The following is a 26816-nucleotide window of genomic DNA, read 5'->3' as shown; positions in this document are numbered from 1 at the left end:
TTTCTTCATCCATTCAGCAACCTTATGTCATTTCATTAGAGCATTCAGTCCATTTATATTTTAGGTAATTATTAACGGGCATGTACTTACTATCATTTTGTTAACTGTTTTCTGGTTGTATTTTTAGTTTTTCTCGGTTCCTTTTTTCTTCTTTTGTCTCTTCCTTTGTGGTTCAATGACTTTTTTTGGTATTATGTTTAGATTCCTCTCTCATTTTTTGTGTATATCTATTAAAGGTTTTTGGTTTGTGGTTACCATGAGATTCCTATATAATAACCTATATATAGTAGTCTATTTTAATAGTCACCTAAGTTCAACCTCATTCTGAAAGCACATTTTTATTCCATCCCCTTCCATGATTTTTTTGTTTTTATATCATCTTTTACATCTTTTTGTGTACCCCTTACCAAATTATTGTAGTTACAGTTGATTTTACTAGTTTTGTCTTTTAAGCCTCATATTAAGTTTGTAAGTGGTAAGTCTACTGCCTTCACTTTTTACCTTTTCCAGTGAGATTTTTTTTCTCTCATAAATTTTTTATTTCTAGTTAGGGCCTCTTCTTATCTTAAGGTCAATAATAATTCTTAAAATGTCAATTCAGTGGTAACAAACTCCATTAGTTTTTACTTGTCTAAAGAACACTTTACCTTTCCTTCATTTCTGAATGATAATCTTGCCAGGTAGAGTATTCTGATCAGAGTTTTATTTTCCTTTCAGCACTCTGAATATATCATACTGCTTTCTTCTGGCTTTCTAAGTTTCTGCTGAAAAATCAGGTCATGATCTTATGGGATTTTCCTTGTATATAACTAGTTTTTTTCCTTTGCTGCTTTTTAAAGATCCTCTCTATAACTTTTGGCATTTTAATTATAATATGACTTAGTTGGATCTCTTTGGGTTCATCTTGTTTGGGACACTCTTTGGTTCCTGGACCTGGATATCTGTTTCCTTCCAAAGGTTAGGGAAGTTTTCAGCTATTAGTCCTTCTTCTATGTTTTCTATCCCTTTATCCCTCCCTCTCTTCTTCTGGGTCCCTTATAATGCAAATATTAGTCCCAAAGATTCCTAAGCTATCTTCATTTTTTAAATTCTTTTTTTTTCTTTTCTATTTCAGTGATTTCCACTATCCTGTCTTCCAAGTAACTGGTCTGCTGTTCATCATCTAGTCTACTTTCAAACTCTCTAGTGTATATTTTAGTTACTGTATTCTTCAACTTTGTGAGCTGTTTGGTACTTTTATTTTATTTTATTTTATTTTTATTTTCTTTAAATTTTCTTTCTCTCTGATTGTTTAGTGTGTTCATCCAATCTTCTCTCAACTTCAGTGAGCATCTTTATAACAATTACTTTGAACTCTTTATTAGGACTCATCTCTGTTTAATTAAGCTATTTGTGTGTGTGTGTGCAGTATTATCTTCTTCCTTCATCTGCAACATGTTCATTTGTTTCCTCATTTTGCTTGATTCTCCATGCTTCCATGTATTATGTGCAACAGCTATTTCTCTCCCTTCCTGAAGGAGTGGATCTATGTAACATGCACTTTATCATTTAACCTCACTTTAGTTCTTGATTCTCTTGAGCTGTCTCCCCCATTATTTCAGTCCCATGGAGTCCAAAAAAATCACAATCCCCCTTGGCAACCTGAACCTGGCATTCAAAGGACATTCTTTTTTTTTTTTTAAGATTTATCTATTTTATGATAGAGAGAGAGAGAGAGAGAGAGAGAGAGAGAGAGAGAGAGAGGCAGAGACACAGGAGGAGAGAGAAGCAGGCTCCATGCAGGGAGCCCGATCTGGGACTCGATCCCGGGACTCCAGGATCAGGCGCCAAACCACTGAGCCACCCAGGGATCCCCTCAAAGGACATTCCATGTGTTGCTGCACATGTCCACTAGCTCTGGCAGGGTTGTAAGAGTGGGGGTGGGAGGCAGGACTGTTTATCTACTATCTGTCAAGGCTGTGAAAGTGATGTGGAGACGTTAGGGGTAGGCCTATGTGTCTATCAGGGCAGTTCAAGTGGGGTGGAGGTAGGGTGGGGCTGTTCATCCAGTGCTACGAGGCAGTTAGGAGGATAAAAAACTGATGTCTGCCAGTGCTGGTATCAGCAAGGGAGGGAGAGACTATAAAGACAGCATCTGGGCAGCCCAGGTGGCTCAGCGGTTCAGCACTGCCTTCAGCCCAGGGTCTGATCCTGGAGATCCGCAGGATTGAGTCCTGCGTCGGGTTCCCTGCATGGAGCCTGCTTCTCCCTCTGCCTGTGTCTCTGCCTCTCTCTCTCTCTCTCTCTCTCTCTCTCTCTCTCTGTGTGTGTGTGTGTGTATCTCTCATTAATAAATAAAATCTTAAAAAAAAAAAGACAGCATCTTCCAGTGTTCCATCCTCAGAGAAACTTCCAATAGATTTGTGCCACTCTGGCAGATGCTTTAGGTTTAGCAAATAAATCTCCTTCACCTATGGTCTAGGCTCTTTCCAAACTGCTGCTTTTTGTGCTGAGTCCCATGGTGAGCAGGTCTGCATGTGAGCCCTTTAAAAGCAAAATCTCTGTCCTCTACAGCACTACATTTTTCTTGAACATAATCTTCATTGACTTTATATATATGTTATATATATATATAACATATATAATTCAAATTCAATTTGCCAGCATATCATCATTGGCTTTCAAAATAAGACATTTCAAGGGCTTATGCCTCTGATTCAGGACTCAAGGGTTGAGGTACCAGGTATAGGGCCTAAGCCTTTTTCCCCTTAGAGAGAAGCTCCATTTGTATTTGCTTGTTTTTGTTTTTTGAGATCCCTTCACATTGTGGACATCCACACTGAGCATGGGGTTTCAGGTGAGAGTATGTCTCTGACTCTCCTCCCCATCTTGGTATGATCCGTTTTATCTTTTGTTATAGAGCAGGTGTTCAGCTAGTTCTCAGGTTCTTTCCAGAGGTAATTAGTCCACATGTAGCTATATATTTTCTGTGTCTGTGGGAGGAAGTAAGTTCAAAATCTTCCTAAGCCACTATCTTGAACCCTGACATTAATTGACCTTAGTTTTTTTTTTTTTTCCGTGCAGCAGATGGTACCAGCGCTCTGCCCATTTCCTCCGACCTTTCAGAATGTTCTGACATCAACTCTGTGAATGAGGATTGTTTTTCTATTCCCCCAAACTACAGAAGCTCTGTCTGTGTACACACTAGGTCAGAAGTGCTGACAAATTAACATCCCCTAAGGGAAAAGCCCTCAGCAAATAACTGATCGAATTTAGGCTTTGAGATGTGTTTTGTACCATTTCCCTGAATGTCCCAGTAGTATTTAGTTCCAGTTATCCATGGTATTAACTAGCTTAATAAAGTATCCTTTATTGCTACCATCCTTTTTCTGTATCACTTTTCCTTCCTAATTCAGCTCCCAAATAAACTACCTGAATTCTTCTCTCAGCATTAACTTATAGAGGAACAGCAACTAAGTTAGTTGGTATAAAAAAATGATTCCATAAATGGATTACTCACTAGCCAAATGGCAACAAGGATTCCACTACTGGCAGTAAGTGGGACAGTGATAACTCCTGAAATTCTAGAGAATCTAAATTGCTAACATTCTTACCTGTGGTGAATGGAGATATCATAAGGTGGAGGAGTTGCACAGTTTATGTAATATCTCCAAGATTTGAGTGACACTACAGTAGCAAAGGTAATTATAAAATGAGTGGTGATTGTTAAACACTATCAATGCACTTAAAAAAAATGATATACACAACTCAGCCAACACCCAACTCAGCACAGAGTGAAATAAGAAGACTTTTTTTTTTTTTTTTTTAAATAGCATTTATAGAGACACTAGTCTCCTGCAATGGAAAAGCAGTTAGGGCTGCAAACCGAGCTTAGGACCTGACTGTGCAAGAAACCAAGCTGTAGACAATAATGAATTCACAGACTCACTGTGTCTTTTGCATAAAGTTAGGCAAGTACATGGGAGGATCTAAGACTCAGAAATGGAAAGGAATGGAAATATTTGAGAACCTGAATCCCCAGATTTCCCTAAAATGTGTGGGCCTGAAGAAATGGCTCATTCACCCTTGCTAAAGGACAATAGCCTCCCTTTGCCTGAAGGACATGCAGTGGCCTTTTCTCAGGCAGGTATCTGGCCAGCCTTCTTCAAGATCTCTCTCTGCCTTCCTCAAGGCTTCTAGGCCAACAAGTACAGTCAATTCTCACTATGACCCAACTGCAGAAGTACTCTCCCTTTACTGGGAGGGAAGGGATTATTGATCAAAAGAACTATTAAGGGCTAATATGTATAGGCCAAGTTCCTTGAGAAAAGTCTCTATAATACAAAAGGGTTATCACAAGTTCTGGGGAATTAACATACACTCCAAGCAGTCCTTAGCCAAAGGATTCTACAAAAGTCGTTTACAAATACAATTCACTTGCAAATAATGCCAAGGAACCTCTCCAAGACATTTCTTGAACTATCATCTCAGGGATTGTTGATGTTTGGGTTCTAAGATCTCTGCAAAACTTGCTAAAATGAAATAGTTACTTTAACTTTTTTTCCTTTCTCTTGTCAATCTAGGCCTGTCAATCTCTCCCCTACTATATCTCTACTCATCCAAATTCTACTTATACTTCAGGAAATTAAAAAAATGTAACATATTAAATAAAGCTTCTCCAGTCACTCTCAGCAGAGTTCTGCCCCCTGTTTCATAAGCAACATATTTATTACTGAAAAAAACATAATATTCAGGCCAACTGTATACCTTTATGCAAAAGAATGAAGCTGGATCTCTTCCTTACACTGTACCCAAAAACTAATGCAAAATGACTCATAGGCCTATATAAGAGCTAAAGCTATAAGAAACTTAAAAGAAAATGTAGGAGTAAATCTCTGTGACTTTGGATTAATCAGTTGTTTCTTAGATATGAAACTGAAGGAACAAGCTACAAAGGAAAATCTAGATAATTTGGATTTCAAAATTAATAACTTGTATACTACAAATAATATATGAAAAAGGTAATATAAATCTCTCAAAGGAAACAGACATAGGCTAGTAAACACTTGAAAAGCTCTCAAATCATTAATCACTAGGGAAACACAAATCAAAAAATGTGAAAAGAACAGACAATAATCAATGCTGGTGAAAATGTGGAGAAAATGAAAGCCTCATATATTGGTGGTAAGAATATAAAGTAGCATGGACACATCAGAAAACCGTTTGGCAGTTTTTCAAGTATTAAACATAGAGTTATCACGTGACCCAGCAATTCTATTCCAAAAACATAACCAAGAGAAATGAAAACATAATTCCACACAAAAACTTACAAATGAATGCTCATAGCAGCATTACCATACTAATCAAAATAGAAGGAAACAAATACCTACCAATATATCTGTGTGTGTGTGTGTGTGTGTGTGTGTATATATATATATATGTATATATATATATATAATTGAATAGTATTTGAGAATAAAAATGAGTAAATAAATTCCAAAGAATTAAAAAAAAACATGGTATAAGATGGTTGAATCTTGAAAATATTATGCTAAGAAAAAGAAACCAGTCACAAAACAGTGTATCTATTGTTATGATTCCATTTATGTGAAATGTCCAGAATAGGCAAATCTATAGAAAAAGAAAGTGGATTAACGTTTGCCTAGTGGTGGAAGTTATGGTGAGATGAGCTGAGAAGGGCATGAGGAGGGATTACTAATGATTAGAGGGTTTCTTTTGGGGTGATGAATGTGTCCTAAGCTTTGTAGTGATGGTTTGCACAGCTCTGTGAATATACCAAAATCACTGAGCTGTACACTTAAAGTGGATGAGTTTTACAACATGTTAATTATATCTTTATTAATAGCATATTTTATAAATGTTTAATAATAATATTCATCCCTTTCTCTGTTGTACATCATGTCTATATTAGTTAATACAGTCCAACTGAACAATCTTAAGTAACAAGGTAGAACTGGTTGGTTTCTATAGGACCACAGAAAAGGCAGGGATGAACAGACGAATGGATTCCAACACTCAAGTGTTAGAATTTTTAGCCCTATTCTATAGTGTTTGATTATTGGCTTTTGTCCACGTTATAGTACCTGAAGTTTGTTCACCAACAGATAGACATAGCTAAAAACAACTCAGGACTTAAATCCTTGTAACTTTTTTCTTTTAGACTTTGGAGTTATGCTTGTTTGGGGGTTATGTTAGTTTTTTTTTTTTTTTTTCCAAATCCCAACTCCATAATTTACAAGCTTTGTGATTGGTCAGAAACATTTTGATCCTTTTTTCTTAATGTAACAAAATTATAGGTATTTATCAATTAGCTTATTTCAATCATTTAATGAGATAACACATGTACAACATATAGCATAATGTTTAATATGTGGTATATATTGAAAACACTGGTTCCTAGTTTAGAGGAAAGTCATCCAGGTTAGTGAAGGAAAGTAAGCCCTTAACTTAATGGTCATGACCTATTATGCTGATGTAGGTTAATCAGATCTTCTTTTTTAGAAATTTGAATTAAGAAACATGGAATTAAGGGTGGGCTGTGGGTGGGAGGACCAGCTAGCATTTGGATCTAAATCTGAAAGTTTATTATACAGAGTGATTATAAAGACCATGAGAATAATGTGAAAGTGTAGTTTATGAAGGAATCAGATACTGGGTGTAACTGAAACCATGAGTTATTCCCACTACTTTTTTAAGTCTACACTCTCTCACTAGGTAATCTCAGTCTGATGACTTTATCATTTGCATGCCAATAATTTCCAAATTTATATCGAGAACCCTGACCTCTCTACTAAATTTCACACTCATATATAAAGTAGCCTTTTTGACACAGTAACTTGAATATCTAATAGACATCATAAAACATGGTTGAAACAAACCTCTTGGTTCTACCCTTCTACCCTTCTGTTCCTGTGCTAGTCTCACCCATCTTAGCAAATGCAACCACAGTCTACTGGTAGTCAAGACAAAAGTTTAGGAGAGATCCTTCAGTTATTTTTTCCCCTCATATCTGATACACAAATTGAAAACTATTCACATTAGATTTACTTTCCAAACATATCTGATATACATCTGATATACACCATTTTTTTTTCTCCATCTGTGTTACCAACAACTTAGTACAAACCATCCTCATCTCTTACCGATGCTACTGCAATTGCCATCCAACTAGTCTTTTGCCCCTTCATGATCCATTTGGTAATCATAGTAGAGCAAAAATGACCCCTTAAAAATATAAAACAATTACTAGGGAAGACTCACCAATATGAGTATGAAGACTGCAGATTTTCATAAGAAAATTAACATAAAATACTTTTCCCAAACCCCTTTGTTTTACTTAACTAATGAAAATTCCAATGCAACTTCATTATTTACTCCCAAAGATTCCATTATTTTCACATTTTTTAGTGCTATGCTGACAGGAACTTAAGGGATTAAAATTTAATGACTTCTATTATTCTTTGTAGTTACAAGATTCTCAAGTCCATGATGCAGTCCCAATTATAGATTCTTTATTTACATTGTGAAATAGGAGAGCTTAATTAAGTAAATCATGGTTCTGCATATATGATAAGGTCCAGAAAACAGAGGTCCCATTTTGTATCCTTATTTGGTTCAAATTTTCAAAATTAAATTGAGAACCTCTGTGTATACTATAGTAATGTCCTTAGCCATTCAACATTGCCAACACTTATTTTTGCTCTTTTTTATATTCTCCAAATACTCTACAACTGCACAGATTTCTCCTCCCTTTTGGGTTGTAAATTTTGACCCACCAATGCCACTGGATTGATCTTATCCAAATTCCTTTTAATGATTCCTTGTTTTCAGAATCACTTTGCACATTATTCCAGCTCTGTTCAATATAAATACAGCTGAGTCTGTATTTTATTTCATTCAGTTTTTACTTCTCTCATCACTGATTCAGATTTTCTACACCTTTTATTTTCTCTCTTATACTGGGCATGTGTAATTATCTGAACAACTTTTTCTTACTTTTTATCGAATTTTTTTTTAATGCCTTCCTGATCACAGAGACCATTCTCCTGCCAAATTAATTAATTCAGGTCTTTGCAAAATGTGTCCTCTAGCTTGCTAGGAACCGCTCTGTATGGAACTCTAAGCTCTGTAACCTGCTGTTTACTTAACATATCTTTTCATTCCAAAGTTATAACCTTCAGCTAGAAGGAATAAAAAAAAAAAAGGCAACAGAGGCCATCAGATTTCTTCCCAGAACCTCAAAAACCTAATAGCTGATTTCCAGCCTTTGGGTTAAGTGCATTATTTGTATTCATTTAAGTTATGCTGGGTTAGAAGCTATCTAGTCAGTTCAGTGGGTCATAGCTATCTGGATATGCTTAAATTTTCTGACTCACTCATCAGGATTAGTTACTATCACCGATGTAACCTCTTATTAGCAGTTTCTTAATAATCTTTGAGGAGAGAAATTTTACTTCTAATTACTAATCTCTAAGCCATTTCTGTGTATCTGAATTGTTATTTCTTCAGAAGGCTAAGGAAGACACTTGTAAAGAAATGTGTATGTATTGAATAATGCTCTAAAATTTATTTTCATATTCTTATTACAGCATGGAACATTTTTCCATTTAGCAACCTTTGACACGAACCTGCTAAAACATTTACTCAGAAATGCAGAGGGCATGTTTACTCCATTTCCTACTGAATACTGATTCATATGAGACAAGCATGTGTTTTAAACATTTTTATCCCTTAGAGTGACCAGCAAATGATTCTTCAGCTGATTTCTTCAAAGCATTTTTCATATCACACAAACACAGTTTGTATGTGCTCTTACCTATAACATTTTTCAAGTGATTCTTATATTTTAATTAAAGTGCATCCATCTGAAAATTCATTAGCATAATGTGTAAGAAGGTGGGAAATACTAGATTTACTAACATGGACAATAAAATGAATGTTGTTCATTATATATCCTTTTAAATAATTGAATTGTCTGTAATGGTTAAAGATTATTCAATAAAAAGTACCACACTGACCCTTATTTTCTTAAAATTTCTTCCTGCTTCTATAAATGCACATCATAATGTCTTTTTCTTAGGTCACAAATTCCTTTTGCCATTAATCTTAAAGTTTACCAAAAGTGAGTTAAAAAAAAAAAAAAGACTGGGAATACTGATACAAGTATTAAAAAAGAACAAATCTTAATTTCCACAACATGAGTGGGAATTCCTCACATACAGAAGCTGCTTTTCTTCTGCCTCCTTGGAAAATATGCACTACTAAATACCTTAAATATTTCTTGCATAGACACTGAAAAATCATAAACAGTATGAATAAATTCCAAGTCTATTCACATGTATGAATAAAACTCATTAAAATACATGGGAACCTGAATAAATGTAACAGATATAGCATGCTCATGGATAAAAACAGTATTATAAAGATACATATAATCCATCTTTTTGAAGGTCACCCTGATGGCACACATCAGATTTAAATTTTTATACCCCTTGATACAGTATGTCTACTTTTAGAAATATGTTATTGAAATACAAGAATGTTCACTGAAAAGCTCTTCTATTGGTGAAAAATTAGAGACAAATGAAATATCTACAATAAGTCAACGGATAAATTATGGTTGATCTGTACTTTACATAGAGTTGTTAATACAGCTCATTAATCATTCAAATAATTCAATAATTCATTCAATATTTATTAAGAATCTATGTGGCAGATAGTGTTCTACTTAGCACACCAGTGAAAATGTAAGACAAACTCTCTGCTTTCAAAGAATATTTATTACATGATAGCTTGTTATAAGAAAATTAAGAAGAAATATAGGAAATATCATTGGTAAAAGTACTACAGAGAAAAAGTAAGGTAAGGGAGCTCTGAGTGAATGAGACAGGTGTTCTTTTATAGAAGATAACCACCTGATATATGAAACTTAACTAAGGGGGTAAGACAAGAAGAAATATGGGGGAAGAGCATTAAAGGAAGAGGAAATAGATCAAAAGGGCATGATTTGGGAGCAAGTGCAACTTGAGAAACAGCAAGGGGCCAGTGTGACTAGAGTTCAGTGTGCAAGGGTAGCAGTGGTAAGAAATGAGCTCAAAGAGACAGCTGAGAAGAAAGATCACTAAGACTTAAGCAGACTAAAGTGAGGATTTTGACTTTTGCTCTTAATAAGATTTCGAATGACCGGAAGGTTTTATCATGAGGAATGAAGAGATCTGGCTTACGTTTTAAGTGGGTCATTCTGGTTGCTATCTGGATAATAGGCTGCAGAAGGTAAGTGAGGGAGGGACTTAAGTTAATATCCTATTAAAATAGTTTAAGTGAGAGGAGATAGCATCTAGACTTACATAGCACCAGTAAATGTAATGATACTACTAGATATATTTTAAGGCTGACCTGATAGGACTTGCATGATTTGGATATGGGGTATAAAATAAAGAGGGAATGGCAAGTATGAGATGGATCAGCACAGGCTGATATAGAAGGTTGCCCATGATATATTATCAAGTGATACCAAAGAAACCTGCATCAAAATGTGTACAACTGGACCACTTTTATTCTCTAAAAAAATGTCTGGAAAGATAGATACTGATAAGGACATTTTCTACTTTTAATGTATGTGGGCCCTGCTCCTGAGTTCCCAGGGAAGCTATTCTTGAGTATTTAGCAAGGTCAAAATGATTCCATGAAGCCTCAAAGCATGGGCTCTATTTCTGCCCCAAGCAGACACTGTAAATCTGCTTAAAGAAAGTAACCAAAAGGAGCATTCTGAACACAAAAGGTAAGAAAAAGTAAAAAATTTTCCTGGTTCCCATAAGCCATACAGTCATATAGTCCTGCATACACTAGAAACTTAAGGTAGGCAACTTTCTGAAAAGTTCTTTGGCTAATAATTTGTAACTTTTTGTGTAAATAAATAAATAACCCTACAGAAAATGCTCCCTGGACTGCTCACTTATTTGTGAAAATTATATATCTTGGGTAGTTGTCCTAACTTGGGCTGGAATAAAGCGCACTCTCTCTCTCTCTTTTTTTTAATTCTGAAGGTTGTTTATTTTGTGTCAACCACACCAAGTTTTAATTAACTCTAAGAAAGGAAATGGCCAAAAAAAAAAAAAAAATGAAAGGAAATGGCAGATAAAAACTTCACATTTTACTTCATGGACTTTGCTATTATTTGAGTATTTTATTGCTAACATGTATAACTTCTGTAAGAAACATAAATCCCGAAGTAGAAAAATGCATTTATGATTACATTAAAATATAAAAATTCTTAATTTTGAAGATACTACAAAGTGACAAGATAAAATATAAACTTTAAATACCTGCAACATATGTAAGTAATAAATATGTTCAGAACATATATTCAGAACATATATAATGAATTCTCAAAAATCAAAAGAAAAAGAAAATGTAAAATAAAAGAGGAGCCAAATATATGAACAAAAAAGGAAGAAAGAGTAGCAAATAAACATGAAAAGAAGCTCTCTCTCATAAATGAACAGGAAATGCAAATTAAAACCATTCTGAGATTATTTTTTTACATTCACTGGCCTGGTACAAGTTAGGTAGTCTAAAATTATTATCATTGTATGTGACGTGAAGATACAAAGATGTGTAGAAAAATGTGAAGTATCAGGAATTCTTATCCATTGCTGGTAAAATATAAATTAATACAGCCACTTTATGAAATACTACATTATAAAATAAAGTTGTAAATATGTAAAAAAAAAGGGGGAGGAAACTTAAAATTGTTTTTTAGTGAAAGAAAGGAGAGACAATAACATGAGTCTCTAAATTAGAGGTGACTATCTCTGACAGCTCTGATAATTCACTTGTAATTTTCAATATCAATACAAAATGATTTATAAATCAACTTCTCAATAGACAGTGACTTAAAAATTTGAAATGTAAACCTTGTACTTTATTTTTCAATGATATAAATACTAAGTTGGATTTCCAAATGCAATTTCTCATTAAAAAAATTAGTACTTGGTTGGCATACAACAAAGCATGGCAAACCTAAGTAATATGGTATGGTAAAAAAATATATATAGGCTTTGGAAAATGCAGAAAATCCTGAATTCAAATACTGACACTAAATAGAAAGTAAGTTTAGAAAATATATTTATTATGTGTCACTGTGCTCAGTGATGCTTATCAGGCCACTCAACACAAGGTTCCAATCATAACTAGCTCACCTTCTTGTCTGGATGCGGGTGTGAGGGGATGCTAAGTAATGAGTCTTAGTACAGCATGGAAGAACTGGATAAGCACTTAGCTTGGGTAATAAAAAATGATTAAGTCTTCCAAGAGCTCTGGCTGTCAGGATTAGGGCTACCAACCTTTTCTATGTTTAGCTCAAACCATGTAAGCCACAGATACCTAGGTTACTGAGAAATAGCAAGTCAACTCTTCTCTTTAATTCCTTTCTTCCTTCCTCACCAGAGACCATGCTCCTTTTTCAGGACCACTCATTATACAGATCTCTTCTTTTTCTAAATTACTATAAATGTATGGACTATGAAACCAAGTTTGCATTTATAATGTATTCAGCACACACTTTTCTGTCTTTATAAAGGAGTGAATCTATGATATAACTTAGAAATTTCAATCAAAAAATGTGATTTTAACCTATGATTTTAGCAAACTTTTAAAAATATATTTAATTACTTAATCTTCAAATTCTATATCTATACAATAAAAAATTGACTTTACAAGGTTGATATGAGGATCTTATATCTCCATAACTTTAGACATTTGATAAACTCTGAGATATGATGTAAAACAGAATTATGATAATGATGATGATCTATTACATTTATAATCTATTATATCATAAGAATCTCTTGATGTCAAGGATTCTATTAAATACCTGAATTCTTTCAGCTAAAAATTATTTACCTTTTAACTAGGAATAATAACTGAGTAGTCAGTAATGTGTATTTTGTAAATACTATTGCTTTATCAAGTAAGTTCATCGTCATTAAAATGAGATAATAAAACTAAAGAAAGCAAATTTCAATTTTTTATATCACAAATATGAGATAAAGTATATTAGAACAAGAAATTAAATCAAATGACAGGCAAAAAGTAATGCAGGATACAAAAATAGATGGTTTGGAACCAGCATCCAATTATAAGACAAATATTAGAGATGCTAAAGAAAAACTGCCTTCTACCAGAGAATTTTTTTCTTGAAAATGAAATTTGAAACAGTAAAGCAATTAAAGAAATGAATCGTTTTTCACTATTATGATGTCTCTGCCAACACTGAATATCAGATCTTAACTAAATAAAAAGCCAAGTCAAAACTAAAATACATTCCATAATCAAGGAACAATAAAAAGAAAAAAAATTAATACAGGCTCAATATAAGAAAATTATAATTAGTCAATACCACGTCTCTTAAATCACTAATTCTAATAGGAAATATTTCAATGTTTAATGATATAGAACTAGGCAGAAATTACAGATATTGGTAAAAATAATATATCACAATGGAGAATGACAATTGTGATGTGTACAGAAATATACACACACAAAGTAATGAAATGTGGAGTTCCTGGCTAGCTCAGTAAGTTAAGTACCCAACTCTTGATTATAGTTCAGGTCATTGTCTCAGGGTGCTGAGATCCAGTCCTGCCTTGATCTCCCCACTCAGCTGGAAGTCTGCTGGTCTCCCTCTCCCTCCTCCTCTCCCCCTGCTTGTATATGGGCAGGAGCAGGCTCTCTCTCTCTCTCTCTCTCTCATGAATAAACCTTTTAAAAAATAATGAAAAGTGAATAAAATTGAATTTAGACATATACACTAAAATAATACTTAAAATTATGACACAGAATCAGGGGACTTGAGAATTGACAAATAATTAGTTATTAAGGAGTAAGGGTGTTTTTGAAGATTCTCTCTTTTGAACAATGATGATTAGTTGCTTCTGTTTAATTTCCATTGTTCAGTTTTTTTTCAATTTTAAAAATCCAATTACCAAAGTTATTTTTTTCATGAGGTAGTAAATTACAATTAAGAAAAAGACACAGTCCTTGACTTCACAGAATTTCAAGTTCATTAGGGAATGAGCCACAGTCGGTACACCTTAGAACACCAAGGACAATAGGGGTTACCCCATGATTCTGAACAAGATGCTATGGGATCCTAGGGTCAGCAGTGACTAACGCTTGCTTAGGAGATTCTAGGCTTCACAGACCAGACATGGCATCAGTATTTGAATTGGAGAATGAGCAGTTTTAGCTAGACCAAGAACTAGAAAATAAAAGAATCCCTAGTAGGTAGAGAGAAGCACATGAAAAATTATGTTCACAGAGCATCGTAAAAGATGGAAATTGTGGTTCGAACATAAGGCTGTTGGAAAGAAAGAATATGAAGCTGGAAAATCAGGGGCACACTAGATTTCCAAGAACCTACAGAGCCTGCTAAACACAGTAACTTCAGATAATGCAAGTCATCAAAGGCTTTAAAACTGACATTGGCCTAGGTAGAATTTCATTAAGTTAGAAGACACTGAATGAAAAGGACATTATCTTAGGAAGTTAAGGACACAAAGAGTTCAATGTTGACTATTAAGTTTGTAGACATAAAGCATTTAATGTTAAGACCTGAATTCTAGTAGTCAATATTGATTATGGTGCTGGAGGTCAGATAAAAGTTCAGGACTTTAGAAAATATTTTGATTAACATCTGGCCTTCTAATGATTAAGGTAGCCACAGATGAGGTGTCTCAGAGGGAATAAGTTTTAACAGTAGAGGAAAAATGAGGAGACAGCATTGAATACGCTATTTACACAGCAGGGAGAGAAAGGAAAAAAAAAAACAATTTAAAATTGTATTTGCATTAAGCCAAACATTTCAGAAGTAAATTCTCTTTCCTTCCTTTTTAATGCTTTTAAGTCATTAAAATTGTTACCTATTTTAGCCCATATCATTTATGATTAAACCCTATTAATCATAGAGGTTTAATTCATATACTGTGCTAATAGATAATATATTTAGCATGTTATATGCACTTTATTAAGTATCTCATTAAATTCTCAAACAATCCCATGAAGTCATCAATTATTATTAACCAAATCTTACTAATAAAGAAACTGACACATAGAGTGGTTAGGTAATCTACCCAGAGTGACATAACTAATAAATAATGGAGCAGAACTTTGAAAATAAAGCCCACCTTCTCATCAACTACATTACTTCATTTTTTATTACCAGTAGTTACTTTTGTTTTATGTTATCATTTTCACTTAAATGATTTTAATTAAATTTTGTATTATAATTAAATTTAAAAAACATGAAAAACCACCTACAATCCTTCTATATCAATCAGTAATGCATACAGATTCTCATTTATCTTGGACCTGGTATATATCTATAAATAAACCTCAGTGTTCTTGGTTTTGAATTAATAATCAAGTGCAACACATATAATAATAATCCAACACCAAAGTTTCATCTAACACCATGTTTGTTTAGTGTTATGAAAGGATATAGGGAACACAACCAAATTCTATACACAGAAATAGGCAACAGCACAGAAGACTCAAAGGCAGGGCTTCCAAAGATCCCACTCACTCAGGATTCAGGACAGGGAATCAAAAAAGACAATACAGGGTGTGTGAAGACAACCTCATTTCAGGAAACTAATTAGCACTGGGGTCCCTTAAGCTATTACACCTCGTTCTGATTCTCTGATCTATCAATATAGTTAGTTCTCATCCAGTAAGCCATCTCAACAAGTAGGTACAGGTATTTGGTTTAATGAAAAGTAACCTTGGGCAGCCCGGTTTAGCACTGCCTTCAGCCTAGTATATGAATTAAATTTCTATAATTAATAGGGTTTAATTATAAATGATATAGGCTAAAATAGGTAACAATTTTAATGACATAAAAGCATTAAAAAGGAAGAAAAGAGACAAGGGATCGAGTCCCACATCAGGCACCCTGCATGGAGCCTGCTTCTCCCTCTGCCTGTCTCTCTCTCTCTCTCTGTCTCTCATGAATAAATAAATGAAATTTTAAAAAAAGTAACCTGGCCAGATTTTCATTTACCTTGGATCTGGTATATACCTATAAACTCCTTGAATTTGTAGTACAAGGAGACTGTCTGAAGATAGAGAAAAGATGACTAACCAGTTATTAATACTTTCCTTCCACCATAGATATATGTTAGAAAATCAAATTATTTCATTTAATTGATCTTTATTAAAATATAATTACATATTAAATGCTTGTTTGCTTTTTACATAAAACTAATTTATTTTTAAGATATCTCTTCTTTCAGGGAAGCAAACTAACATCAATAAGATTTATTACATTTTCCAAATCTTAAAGAATGCACTGATCCCTAATATTTGAAGTATATTTTAAAATATCCAAAATATCCAAAATTACACCGTTAAATATGATCTATAACAGAATATGGACTGAAAAGCCACAAAAAAGTTTTAGTTTCTTTGGTGTGGTAGTTATAGTGACATTTATTTTTTTTAACAAGCAATAATAAAAAATGTCCTTCATAAGTTATAGGACATACAAAGCACAAAAAGTACATATGAAAACAACTGTTCCATAAAATAATCTAATTTTTAAATGAGTATGTCTATTTTAAGAAACATATGAAGTATATTTTACCAAAATACAAATGAAAATCCCAGGTTTTGCTCTTGTACTTATTTTCAAATGGTTTTAAATGGAAAAATATTCTTCTATCCAATACATGTATAGATCTTCATTCATTAAAATCACATGAAGAATTTTCCTGTGAAAATGTTGATTTACTGCAGTTTTGCCATATTTCCTTTTCTCTATATACATTTTGAGGGTTGATATTATTTCCTGTGCATCAGAATTATAATGGTTTTAAATAACTGCAAATTTACCTTCCTTCACTTTTCTGTAGCCTTTAAGATATGCTTAAAGTTCTCAACGTCAATCTCTCAATTTTATTAATTATAGATTAATATATTTTTATCATTTGATTATAAATACAAATCTGTAAGTATTTTTGTGCTGCACTAAGTGATTTATCTTTTTTCGTTTTACTTAACCCTCAAAAATCTATAAAGTAGGTAATATTATTTTAGTTATTTTAGAGATGAGAACTAAATATGGAATTGTTAAGTGCTCTGACCAAAATCATACACATCTATATTTTTATTTTTTCAGGCTAGGAATGTACCTAACCTAACTCCAGTATCTGACTTACACAACTTTCATAAGCTTTGGTCATATAGGAGTTAGCTGCTCATTTAATTTGTCCAGATGTGCAATTCAGAAAATATAGGTTAAGTGAAAATTATTTCATTTCAGGGAACGCATCAGCTCTGGGGCTCCATACTGGACAACACAGGTCTATAAAGCAAAACAGACTCTTGGGGCATATGGTAAATATGGAATCACAAAATCTATTTAGGGCTATTGAATTAATCCAAGGGATAGGTGATGTTATCAAGGACCAGAGTGGTAATAGTAACAGTTTAAAAAGGCAATCAAGAAACAGACTCTTAACTACAAAAAACAAACTGATGGTTACCAGAAGGGAGGTGAATTGGAGGATGGGTTAAATAGGTGATGGAGATAAATGAGTGCACTTGTTGTGATGAGCACTGGGTGTTGTATGGAAGTGTTGAATCAATATATTATTGAAACTAATATTATAGTTTAGAAACTATATAGAAACTAGAAACTAATATTATACTGTATGTTAACCAACTGGAATTTAAATAAAAACAAATAAAATTAAACATTTGTTTTAAAAGAAAAATTTCTAAATATACTTTTAAAGGAAAGCTACAGAAATTTGCTATTGAACATATTATAAAGTTTGAGAAAAAGTGAGGTCAAAAAGAACTCCAAGTTTCTGTCTAGAGTTATTGGAATACTGGAATCTCCCTTTTGTCAAACAGTGATTACTGTGGAAGGAACAGGTTGAGGTAGGTTAATAAGGAGTTCAGATTCGGAAATGTTATATAAGATGCCTGATAAACATCCAAGTTGAGCATGTACAATTCTGGATATAGAAGTCTGAGTTCAGAAGAGAAATCTAGGCTGGAACATATATTCAGGATTCAGTTAATATAAAGTCTTGAGGCTGAATAAAACCACATGGAGAGTAAATGGCAATATAAAAATCAAATGACTGATCCTTGGAGGAGAAATCAACCAAGGAAATAGAAAAGGCAAGCAAAGAAGCAGAACAGAGGGATGTTTTAGAAACCAACCAACATAATTGCTTCAAAAAAGAGGTAGCTATTATACATGATTAATGCTATTGAGAACTCAAATATGATGAAGGCTGAAAATGGACTTCTAGATTTGACAATGTGAGCATTATGGGTGATATTGAGTTGGGCTGTTTTGGCAAACAGTTGGATAGAAGTCCAACTAGTCTAACTGGAATGATTTTGTGAGAAAACATGGGGAATGCAGACAGCTCTTTCATAGAAAAATTATGAAGACAACATATAATTTTTCAATGAATTGTTTTTAGAGAAATGTGTAGTACCTAAAGGGGGATGAACATATGGCAGCATATTTATATGCTGATGTATATAATACAACTGATGATGCATTAGATTAACATTATTAATATTAGAGAATACATATCATGAATTGCATAACTCACTTTCTTACATTTCAATGATAATTTCCAAAACCTGAAATTCACTTTTGTCATTATCTCCTTTCTTTTCTTTTTTTATTATCTCCTTTATTTTCATTTAATAGTTAAATTTTACAGTTTATTCCCCAGGAAAAATAGGCTGCTTAGCCTATCTCTCCTCTACGATTTTTAATATGATGTATGTATGCATACGTATACGTGTATGCACACATATACACACATATATATGTATGCCCACAGATAGTCTCTACTATGAGACAAAAAGAGACCTTTGAACTAAATTATCTCTTACTCTCCAGACTGTTTTTAAAGGACTATAATCCTTTCTTAGTCTCTCCAGAGATTTGCTTCATTTATTGGGAGCAGTTATTCACAGAGCTATTGCTCAACTTCACTCGTCACTATGAATGCCTAAATCTGATCTATTTATGACCCTTTCTTCTTGACTGAAAAAAATATGTTTAACACTTCAGCTAAAATTATTTATTAACAGGATTAATAAAGTTGTTTTTTCTCTATCTCAATCTGTTAGAAAATTTTGTTCTTGGTTCATTTTTATCTTAATAATTGCTGCCTCTTTTCAGTTTTGCTGATCCATACTGTAAAGAACTTGGAGCAGCTAAATTTGTCAACAATGTTCTCATTTACAAGAAATAAGGAACCCCATGTTATCCTTACTTTAGGATTATATTTATTTTTTCATTTGTATTCAACTGGCTAACATATAGTATATTATTAGTTTCAGATGTAGAGTTATGTTTATTGCTGCTTATTTTATGTAGGCTGATAATTAAATAGTTCATTCTCATTGAGTGTTTACTCAATGCAACATGAAAAAGTTAGAATTTTGAAAAAATGCTACCTGGACCACCATTCTAGTCTGTCCAAACTAACAATATGCTAAGGCCATTAAGAAAAGACAGTAGCCACATATGCCAAAGTCGCTTTATAGTTACTAGGCAGATGGACTTATAAATGCATCTGAAATTAATAAATACAGTGTTAGGACCAATGCCTATTTATCTATCAAGAATTTTTTTTTGCCATTTTTTTTTAAGTAAGGGAAAGGGGAAAGAGGAGAGAGAATCTTAAACAGGCTCTATGGCCAGCCCAGTGAGGAGCCCAATATGGGGCTCAATCTAACAACCCCTGAGATTATGACCTGAGCCAAAATCAAGAGCCAGACACTTAACCAACTGTGCCACCCAGGTACCCCACCCAAGCATTTTTTTTAATGTCTGACTCTGTACATTTAGTTCTATCAATAAAATATTTTAAAATCAATTTATCAGACCTCATAGGAGACAGAAGCAATGATATACTGAAGTACAATCACTTCTATCAAGGAGTTCACAACTAAATACTAGGGAAAGAAGAATAAGAGCAGCAAAACATAATTTCCTGAAATAATTTTTGTAATATAAGGCAAATATGATAAAGCCTGTAAACCAAGTATAGATTACTGTACGTTTTTCTGTGAATAAGTTGGTGAGAGAATTATAAACAAGTAGAAATATGTCTTAAACTTCAAATGTATCACGCTTGGATTAAGCAGACATGTAAATATATACTATTATAGCATTAGCTCTTATACATATGCAAAGATAATTCCTATATTTTGTGCACTTTTCATTTCAGAATTAAACTGTCAACGGTATAACTATTGATTTTCTTATATCTTTCATTGACAAATTAACTTAGTTTATTATGGTCCCCCAGTTAAATGATGTTTTTCATTCTTCATTTACATGTATTTTGACTATTGCTAAGTGATAACCTTTTAAAAGTCATGACTATGGTTTGTGTGTTTGTGGTGTAGAGGTGTATCATTCCCAGAAGTACTGAAATAACCAGGTCGATGGATGACAGTGGATGGAGCAAACTACTAATTTCTTCTCCCTGCTCCAAAAATCCATTTATATATTTTATCCTCAGATAGGGGACATACCAGATATTAAGCTGATAAGAAAAGTACTACATTTGATTCAGCCAAAAGGTTACAAAGCAACTAATTTTTTTTTAAATACACCAGTTACAATTACAATGTGCAACTTGTATTCATGGAATTACTGCCATGCTTCTCTATTGCAACGCATTTTAATAATCTGAGTGGAGATTCATTATCTTTCAAAATATACAAAATCTGAAATTAAGGTTTTGAGGTTAGTTTTTTTTTTAATGTCCTTTTAAGGTCATTTTGCAAATTCACTGACCTGTATCTTCGGAGTCCTCCCACGTATAGACAATTAACAACATTATATGAATATTTAATTACTTTTAAAGTTTCACTAAGAGTCAAGAGCAATAATATAGAGCTTGAGATACAGAAAAGGGAACTTATAGAAACTACCTACTGCCATTTATATAGTATATACAGAAATGCTTGACAAAGTTGATATACCTTTTTATAATAATTTAACTTCAAACTCTAGTATAATGGATTAATAACAGCTTGCTATTTTTTAGAGTATGTATAAAACAGAACCATGATGTTTTTAATTAGCTAATTTTGCATGCTTTAAAACTACGACATTTCAAAAATATTTTTGAGAAGTCAGATGTTTGTCACTGATATATTTTTTAAATAGCAATTAAGAAATAGATGTTAAGTTCAAAATAAAAGTATAGACTTTTTCATGTACTCTGGGGTCTAAAAAGACAAACTGCCATAGAAAAAAATCTTTCTACTTAAAAAGATGTTATTAAATGTCGTTTTCCTAGAAACTTTTCCAACCTGGCTCCTATGGAGCTGCAGCATGTACATCCAGAGGAGAAGTAACATCAGGGTCTGGTGAGGTGGTCTCTTCAGTGCCTTCTTGAATTTTCCCCCCTTTTAGCAGTGTTGAAAATAGGTCTGGAAAAGCATAGGAAAGCTATATCAAATTTTCCTGAGGAGGTTTTTTCCATACTGTTTTAGCAACTTTGCATGGTGAAGGTGTTATATGGTATGACATACGTATTCATTTTCACTAATGAGTCCTTCCATGTAAAGTTAACAACATCCTCAAGAAAAATATAATTACACTGTATTAATTCAAGTCAAGCTATATTTAAAAATATGCTTGGGATCCCTGGGTGGCGCAGTGGTTTGGCGCCTACCTTTGGCCCAGGGCGCGATCCTGGAGACCCGGGATCGAATCCCACGTCGGGCTCCCGGTGCATGGAGCCTGCTTCTCCCTCTGCCTATGTCTCTGCCTCCTCTCTCTCTCTCTCTCTCTCTCTCTCTCTGTGACTATCATAAATAAATATTAAAAAAATAAAAATAAAATAAAAATATGCTTGTGTGCATCAGATCAGAAGCAGCCTTAGAACTACACAAACATAAAAATGATTTCTAAGAAACACTGAACTATTTAGGATGGTATCCTTTATACAAAATGAAATATGATGCTTTAGGACAATATGTCTTTTGATATGCTATCTTCATATGCTAGATTTTTTAAAAAAATATTTAAATATAATATGCTCTTATACAGTCCAGAAAAATGAAATGCATTGTTTAATGAGTATAAGTGAGAATTCTTTCCATGTGTACTCATAGAATAGTTTTGCATATATATGTCACATATATATGAAATAGTTATACATTTGTGTTTACCAAAAATAAAAATATCACTAATTACACTTCTAATCGTGAATGAGAAAGATAAGATTGTGGGTTGGCAGATATATATCACCTTTAATTTGTTGAAGTGCTCAGCCTAATTAGTTATAACATGAGAAATATATTTTGATATAATTCTTCCCCAGTATTGACTACCTGACATGTAGTGAAACTATTGATGATTTTAATTATAGTTTTTTTCTAAAATCCATAAAAAATTTTTTATGAGTATTATCTTCTGGTTTAGTGAAAACGAATGTAGCAATAAATATTTAAAGAAGAGAGGTTGCTAAAACAGTAACCATGAATCTAAATACTCAGTGTTACTAGATTTAACTTTACAAGACTTGGATGGACATCAGAGAACCAATATTATTTGAATTTCTGTGCAACTGAAAATGGATAAACAATATCACCATTTTTAATGGTGCCAGAATATTAAAAAAAAAAAAAACAAGTATTGGAGAAGACTTTTATAGTGCTAAGACCAAAGATAATATTTAAAGCTTTTATTTATTGAAAGGACTTTTTTTACTAACCCATGTTTTCATATTTATGATTGACAGTCCTTTAGGAAAAAGATATTTGAATGATCTGATTGTTTCATGGTCTTCAATTTGTTAATGCTCATTTCAATGTCATTTGCCTTCCCAATTGCCCACTCTTATAACTTTATCTAAACTTCACTAATACTTAAAGTACTGTGAAATAATATAAATACTATAAACTATTTTTACAAATATTCCTATATCCAATTACCATGACTATGATATATACACACAATATATTATATAGTATATATATATAATATATAACTATATTATAGTTATACAATATGTAATTTCCTTAATGAGACACAAAACCAATAGAAATGTATATTCCTGTTTGATATATTTTATTGGATTTTTCTAGAAATCTATATTTGGTTATTTCAAAACCATAGTTAAAAAATAATAAGGTGTGCTAAAAAATTGATTCTAAAAAATGATTTACAATTAAGATTAAAACACCCAAATTTACTAATGTAATTTCTTTAGTAAAATAGTAGAATAGAATTAGAATTAATCTTTGAGAATAAACCCTAACAACAAAAATGAAAACCAAAGGTTCAAGGAAGAAAAATCTGATAGTAATTAACACTGACCTCTGTGACTTAAATTTAAGTTACAAATCAAAACAGTCTAGTCAGTCAAAGGGTAGTACTCTATTCACAAACAACTCTCTTTGTGGCTTAAATATGTACAAATTTATTTATCTCTATGGAAATAAAAACTCATTAAAACAGGAAAATATACTTCAGGCTTTGATAGAGAAACTCTATTAATAACTATTTTAGAATGAGCAGTACAATTAAGTGGGGGGGAACCTGTGATTTAATGACAAATTTCTGAGTTGAAGATATTCACCAATATGATATTGCAGAGGCTTAAGGAAAATCATATACAATCAGAACATCTGATTATGAACAACAAAGCCTATGAAACTGAAAACGTGCTCAGAGACCCTGCTGTGACAAAAAGCCTACAAAATAAATGATGCATTTCTTCAAGATCAGCTGTAATATAAGCAAATCCTTCCAAGATATCTACAAAAATGAGTTCATCAGAATTCCCAAGTGTTCATAAAGTATTCAATATTAAATATCCCTCTTAAATATGGAAGTGTCTAAGTTAAAATTATAGTAAAATTAATTTAATTTTCCCAAATTTCCGGCCAATAGGTTGTCACTTTGCATAAGCAAGCAGAATTCAAAATTGAAAAGAGCGAACTATGAAAGAAAAAAGAACCAGGGAGAAGTCTGCTGCTGAAAAAAAAGTACAGCCTAAGAGAAATCTTTTCAAAGGTATCACAGATAAACTAGGCATATTATTAGAGGTGAAATTGTAAAGACTTCATTTTCCATGATTTAGTAATGAAATACAGCATTCACAAGCCATGGGTGTTATAAGAGGAGAAAAATGGCATGTTCCTGTTTCTTTCTTGGAAGATTATTCTCTCTCTCTCTCTCTCTCTCTCTCTCTCTCTCTCTCTCTCTCACACACACACACACACACACACACACATACACATTGATATTAGCTAAGTTTTAAATTATTAAATATCAAACTGTTTAAGAGGTTTAACATAATACCTTATAAGAAATGGAGTATAGGCTTCAAGTTTAAAGGAAAAAAGGTGAAGTTTTCTAAGTATATGGATCCTCAAAGTATTAAAATGAATACGCAAATAAAGCAAAAGAATGGTAGCAAGTTCATGAACACCATTAGTTATAAACTTCATAACAGGATAAATAAATATAATTATCTGGTTATTATATACAGGGCTTTAAAAGTTCCCAGTCAGCATCTAGTTAGCTTAGAGAGCAATGAAGAGTGAAGAGAAGACAACTGGTCAGGTTACACGGAGGGACTGAGACCAACCTGAATGAATAAAGACACACAAAATAATTTTGCACAGCAGCAGGTAGAAATGAGAAAGTGATAATAATAATTCCTGGTGAAACAAATTTTGGGAAACCTAAGGATCAAATTTAAATGTTATGCACATGCTTGTGTTGGATTATGTATTTTTATAATTAAAAATATTTCAGGGATCCCTGGGTGGCTCAGCGGTTTGGCGCCTGCCTTTAGCCCTGGGCGTGATCCTGGAGTCCCAGGATCAAGTCCTACATCAGGCTCCCTGCACTGAGCCTGCTTCTCCCTCTGCCTCTCTCGCTCGCTCTCTGTGTGTCTCTCATGAATAATAAAATCTTTAAAAAAAATATATAAAAATAAAAATATTTCAGTCTTTAAAATGCTATTTTAACTTAGGAATACCTACCGGGAATAGTACGCTCTATGCTTCCATTTTTGGTGAAACGTGTCATGGGACATTTCTCTCCAAAGTATTTTTAGATAACACTGGTCTGCAGTGAACAATATAATATGTGGCAATGGGAGAGACATAGGGTAGAAAGATTACAAAGTTTTCTGTTGAGTTGCCATTGCAAGTACTGGGAGTCCCTCAGTACATTTCCAAATCTAACTCAAGGAACAGATTCTAAGTTTAGTCATGGTTAGGGGTAAGAGATTATAAACGTGCTTGCTGGTTTTGATGCTTTCATGTGTACACACAGCTAGGTCCTCAAGTATAAGGTATTAAAGGACGCTAATCCATCCCCACCTTTTGTCCCCAATAGGATACTAATTAAGGTGCAGCAAAATCCCCAGAACTCTAGAACCTTTCACTCTAAATATACCATCCTAGAATAACTCCAGTATACTCTCGGTGAACTGATTTTCTGGCCTAAAAATAAGGCAAAAAAAATGTTCCAAGATTATATTTTATTTGCTTATATAGCATGATATTAAAGATATCCAGAGTTGTCCAGAAAAGAGGAAATTAGATAGATAGATAATAGATAGATCAATAGCTATATACATTGGCAGAAGGTAAAAATAACATGAAGCTATGACAGAATGGCAAGTGGGGCAAAGGAGACACCTCAAAAGTAAGCCTCATGAGAGTCATAAAACAAATTTGAAAAAAATAAAATTTGACAGGTCCATTGTTTTAACTGTTACTACTAGATATGAGTTACTTAGAAAGACTTGAAAAAACTACAACGTGGGGGGCGGACCTGGGTAGCTCAGTCAGTTGAGTATCTCTCTTTGACTCACATCAGGATCTCAGGGTCCTAGGATGCAACCCCATGTCAGGCTGTCTGCTTCTGGCTCTGTCCCTTGACCCCTACTTCCCCCTGCTCCCCGCTGGGCTTTCTCTCTCTCAAATAAATAAATAAAAGCTTAAAAAAAAAAAAAAACTACAAGGGGCTATTTTCAGCCTCTGATACAGACAGGCTAGCTTATGATAAATTGTCCTGTGCTAAAAATAAGAATAAACTCCAGGGAGAGAACTGGAAGAGACTTAAGGCAGGCAGAAACTAAAGGAGATAAGATCCTTGAAAAAAAAAAGTATTACCTTGGCTATGTCAGATTTTAGACACCGCATTGATACTGAGAACATCCTCCATCTCTAAGATAGGAGGTGGGGCAGCTGGAAGGGGATAGCAAGAGCTCAAGTAGAAAGCTGCAGTTATTGAATCCCTATGGAGGAAAAACACAGACAGACTTCCGGCTTCCAGAGCAGCTGGAAATCAGGGCTAGGAGTGTGACTGTGGAGAGTCAAAGAAGGGGGAGTCCAAAAACTGCACGTGGACACCACTCAAACTGCCTGTGTTCCATGCAAGGCTAAAAGCAGCCCAGAGGAAAACAACTGAAAGCCTTGAAAGAGCTTAGTAGAGGTTTTAGCAGCTGCCCAGCCCAAGGTAGGTAAGTTCACAGTTAAGTCTCAACAAATTCAGGCTTTGTAAATATTCCAGCTCCCCTTATCAGCAGACTAAGTACAAAACCATTAATAGATGAAAATAGCCCTAACAAAGCCTAAAATCATGTCTTTAAAAATCAAGGTGATCTGCATGTAATTTAAACTGCCTACTAGAAGAAAATTCATAAGTTTTCAGAAGAAAATTGCAATATCCAGAGCCTCTAAAACATATAATATATAATAAAACTTATTAAATATGTGGGAAAAAAAAACAA

At 33.4% G+C, this 26816-nt stretch overlaps 1 protein-coding gene and 1 non-coding gene across 2 annotated transcripts in view; both read right to left on the bottom strand.

The window, feature by feature from the left end:
• LOC129520989 (ephrin type-A receptor 6-like) overlaps window positions 1-26816 on the bottom strand; it is a 727437-nt gene that overhangs the window by 564065 nt on the left and 136556 nt on the right.
• LOC129521144 (U2 spliceosomal RNA) lies at window positions 20449-20641 on the bottom strand. The gene has a single exon (XR_008666771.1). It is a non-coding gene; the product is annotated as a U2 spliceosomal RNA (small nuclear RNA).

Source organism: Nyctereutes procyonoides, unplaced genomic scaffold (genome assembly GCF_905146905.1).
Source record: "Nyctereutes procyonoides isolate TBG_1078 unplaced genomic scaffold, NYPRO_anot_genome, whole genome shotgun sequence".
In the NCBI taxonomy this organism is placed as follows: domain Eukaryota; kingdom Metazoa; phylum Chordata; class Mammalia; order Carnivora; family Canidae; genus Nyctereutes; species Nyctereutes procyonoides.
This window is presented reverse-complemented; position numbering and strand designations above follow the sequence as displayed.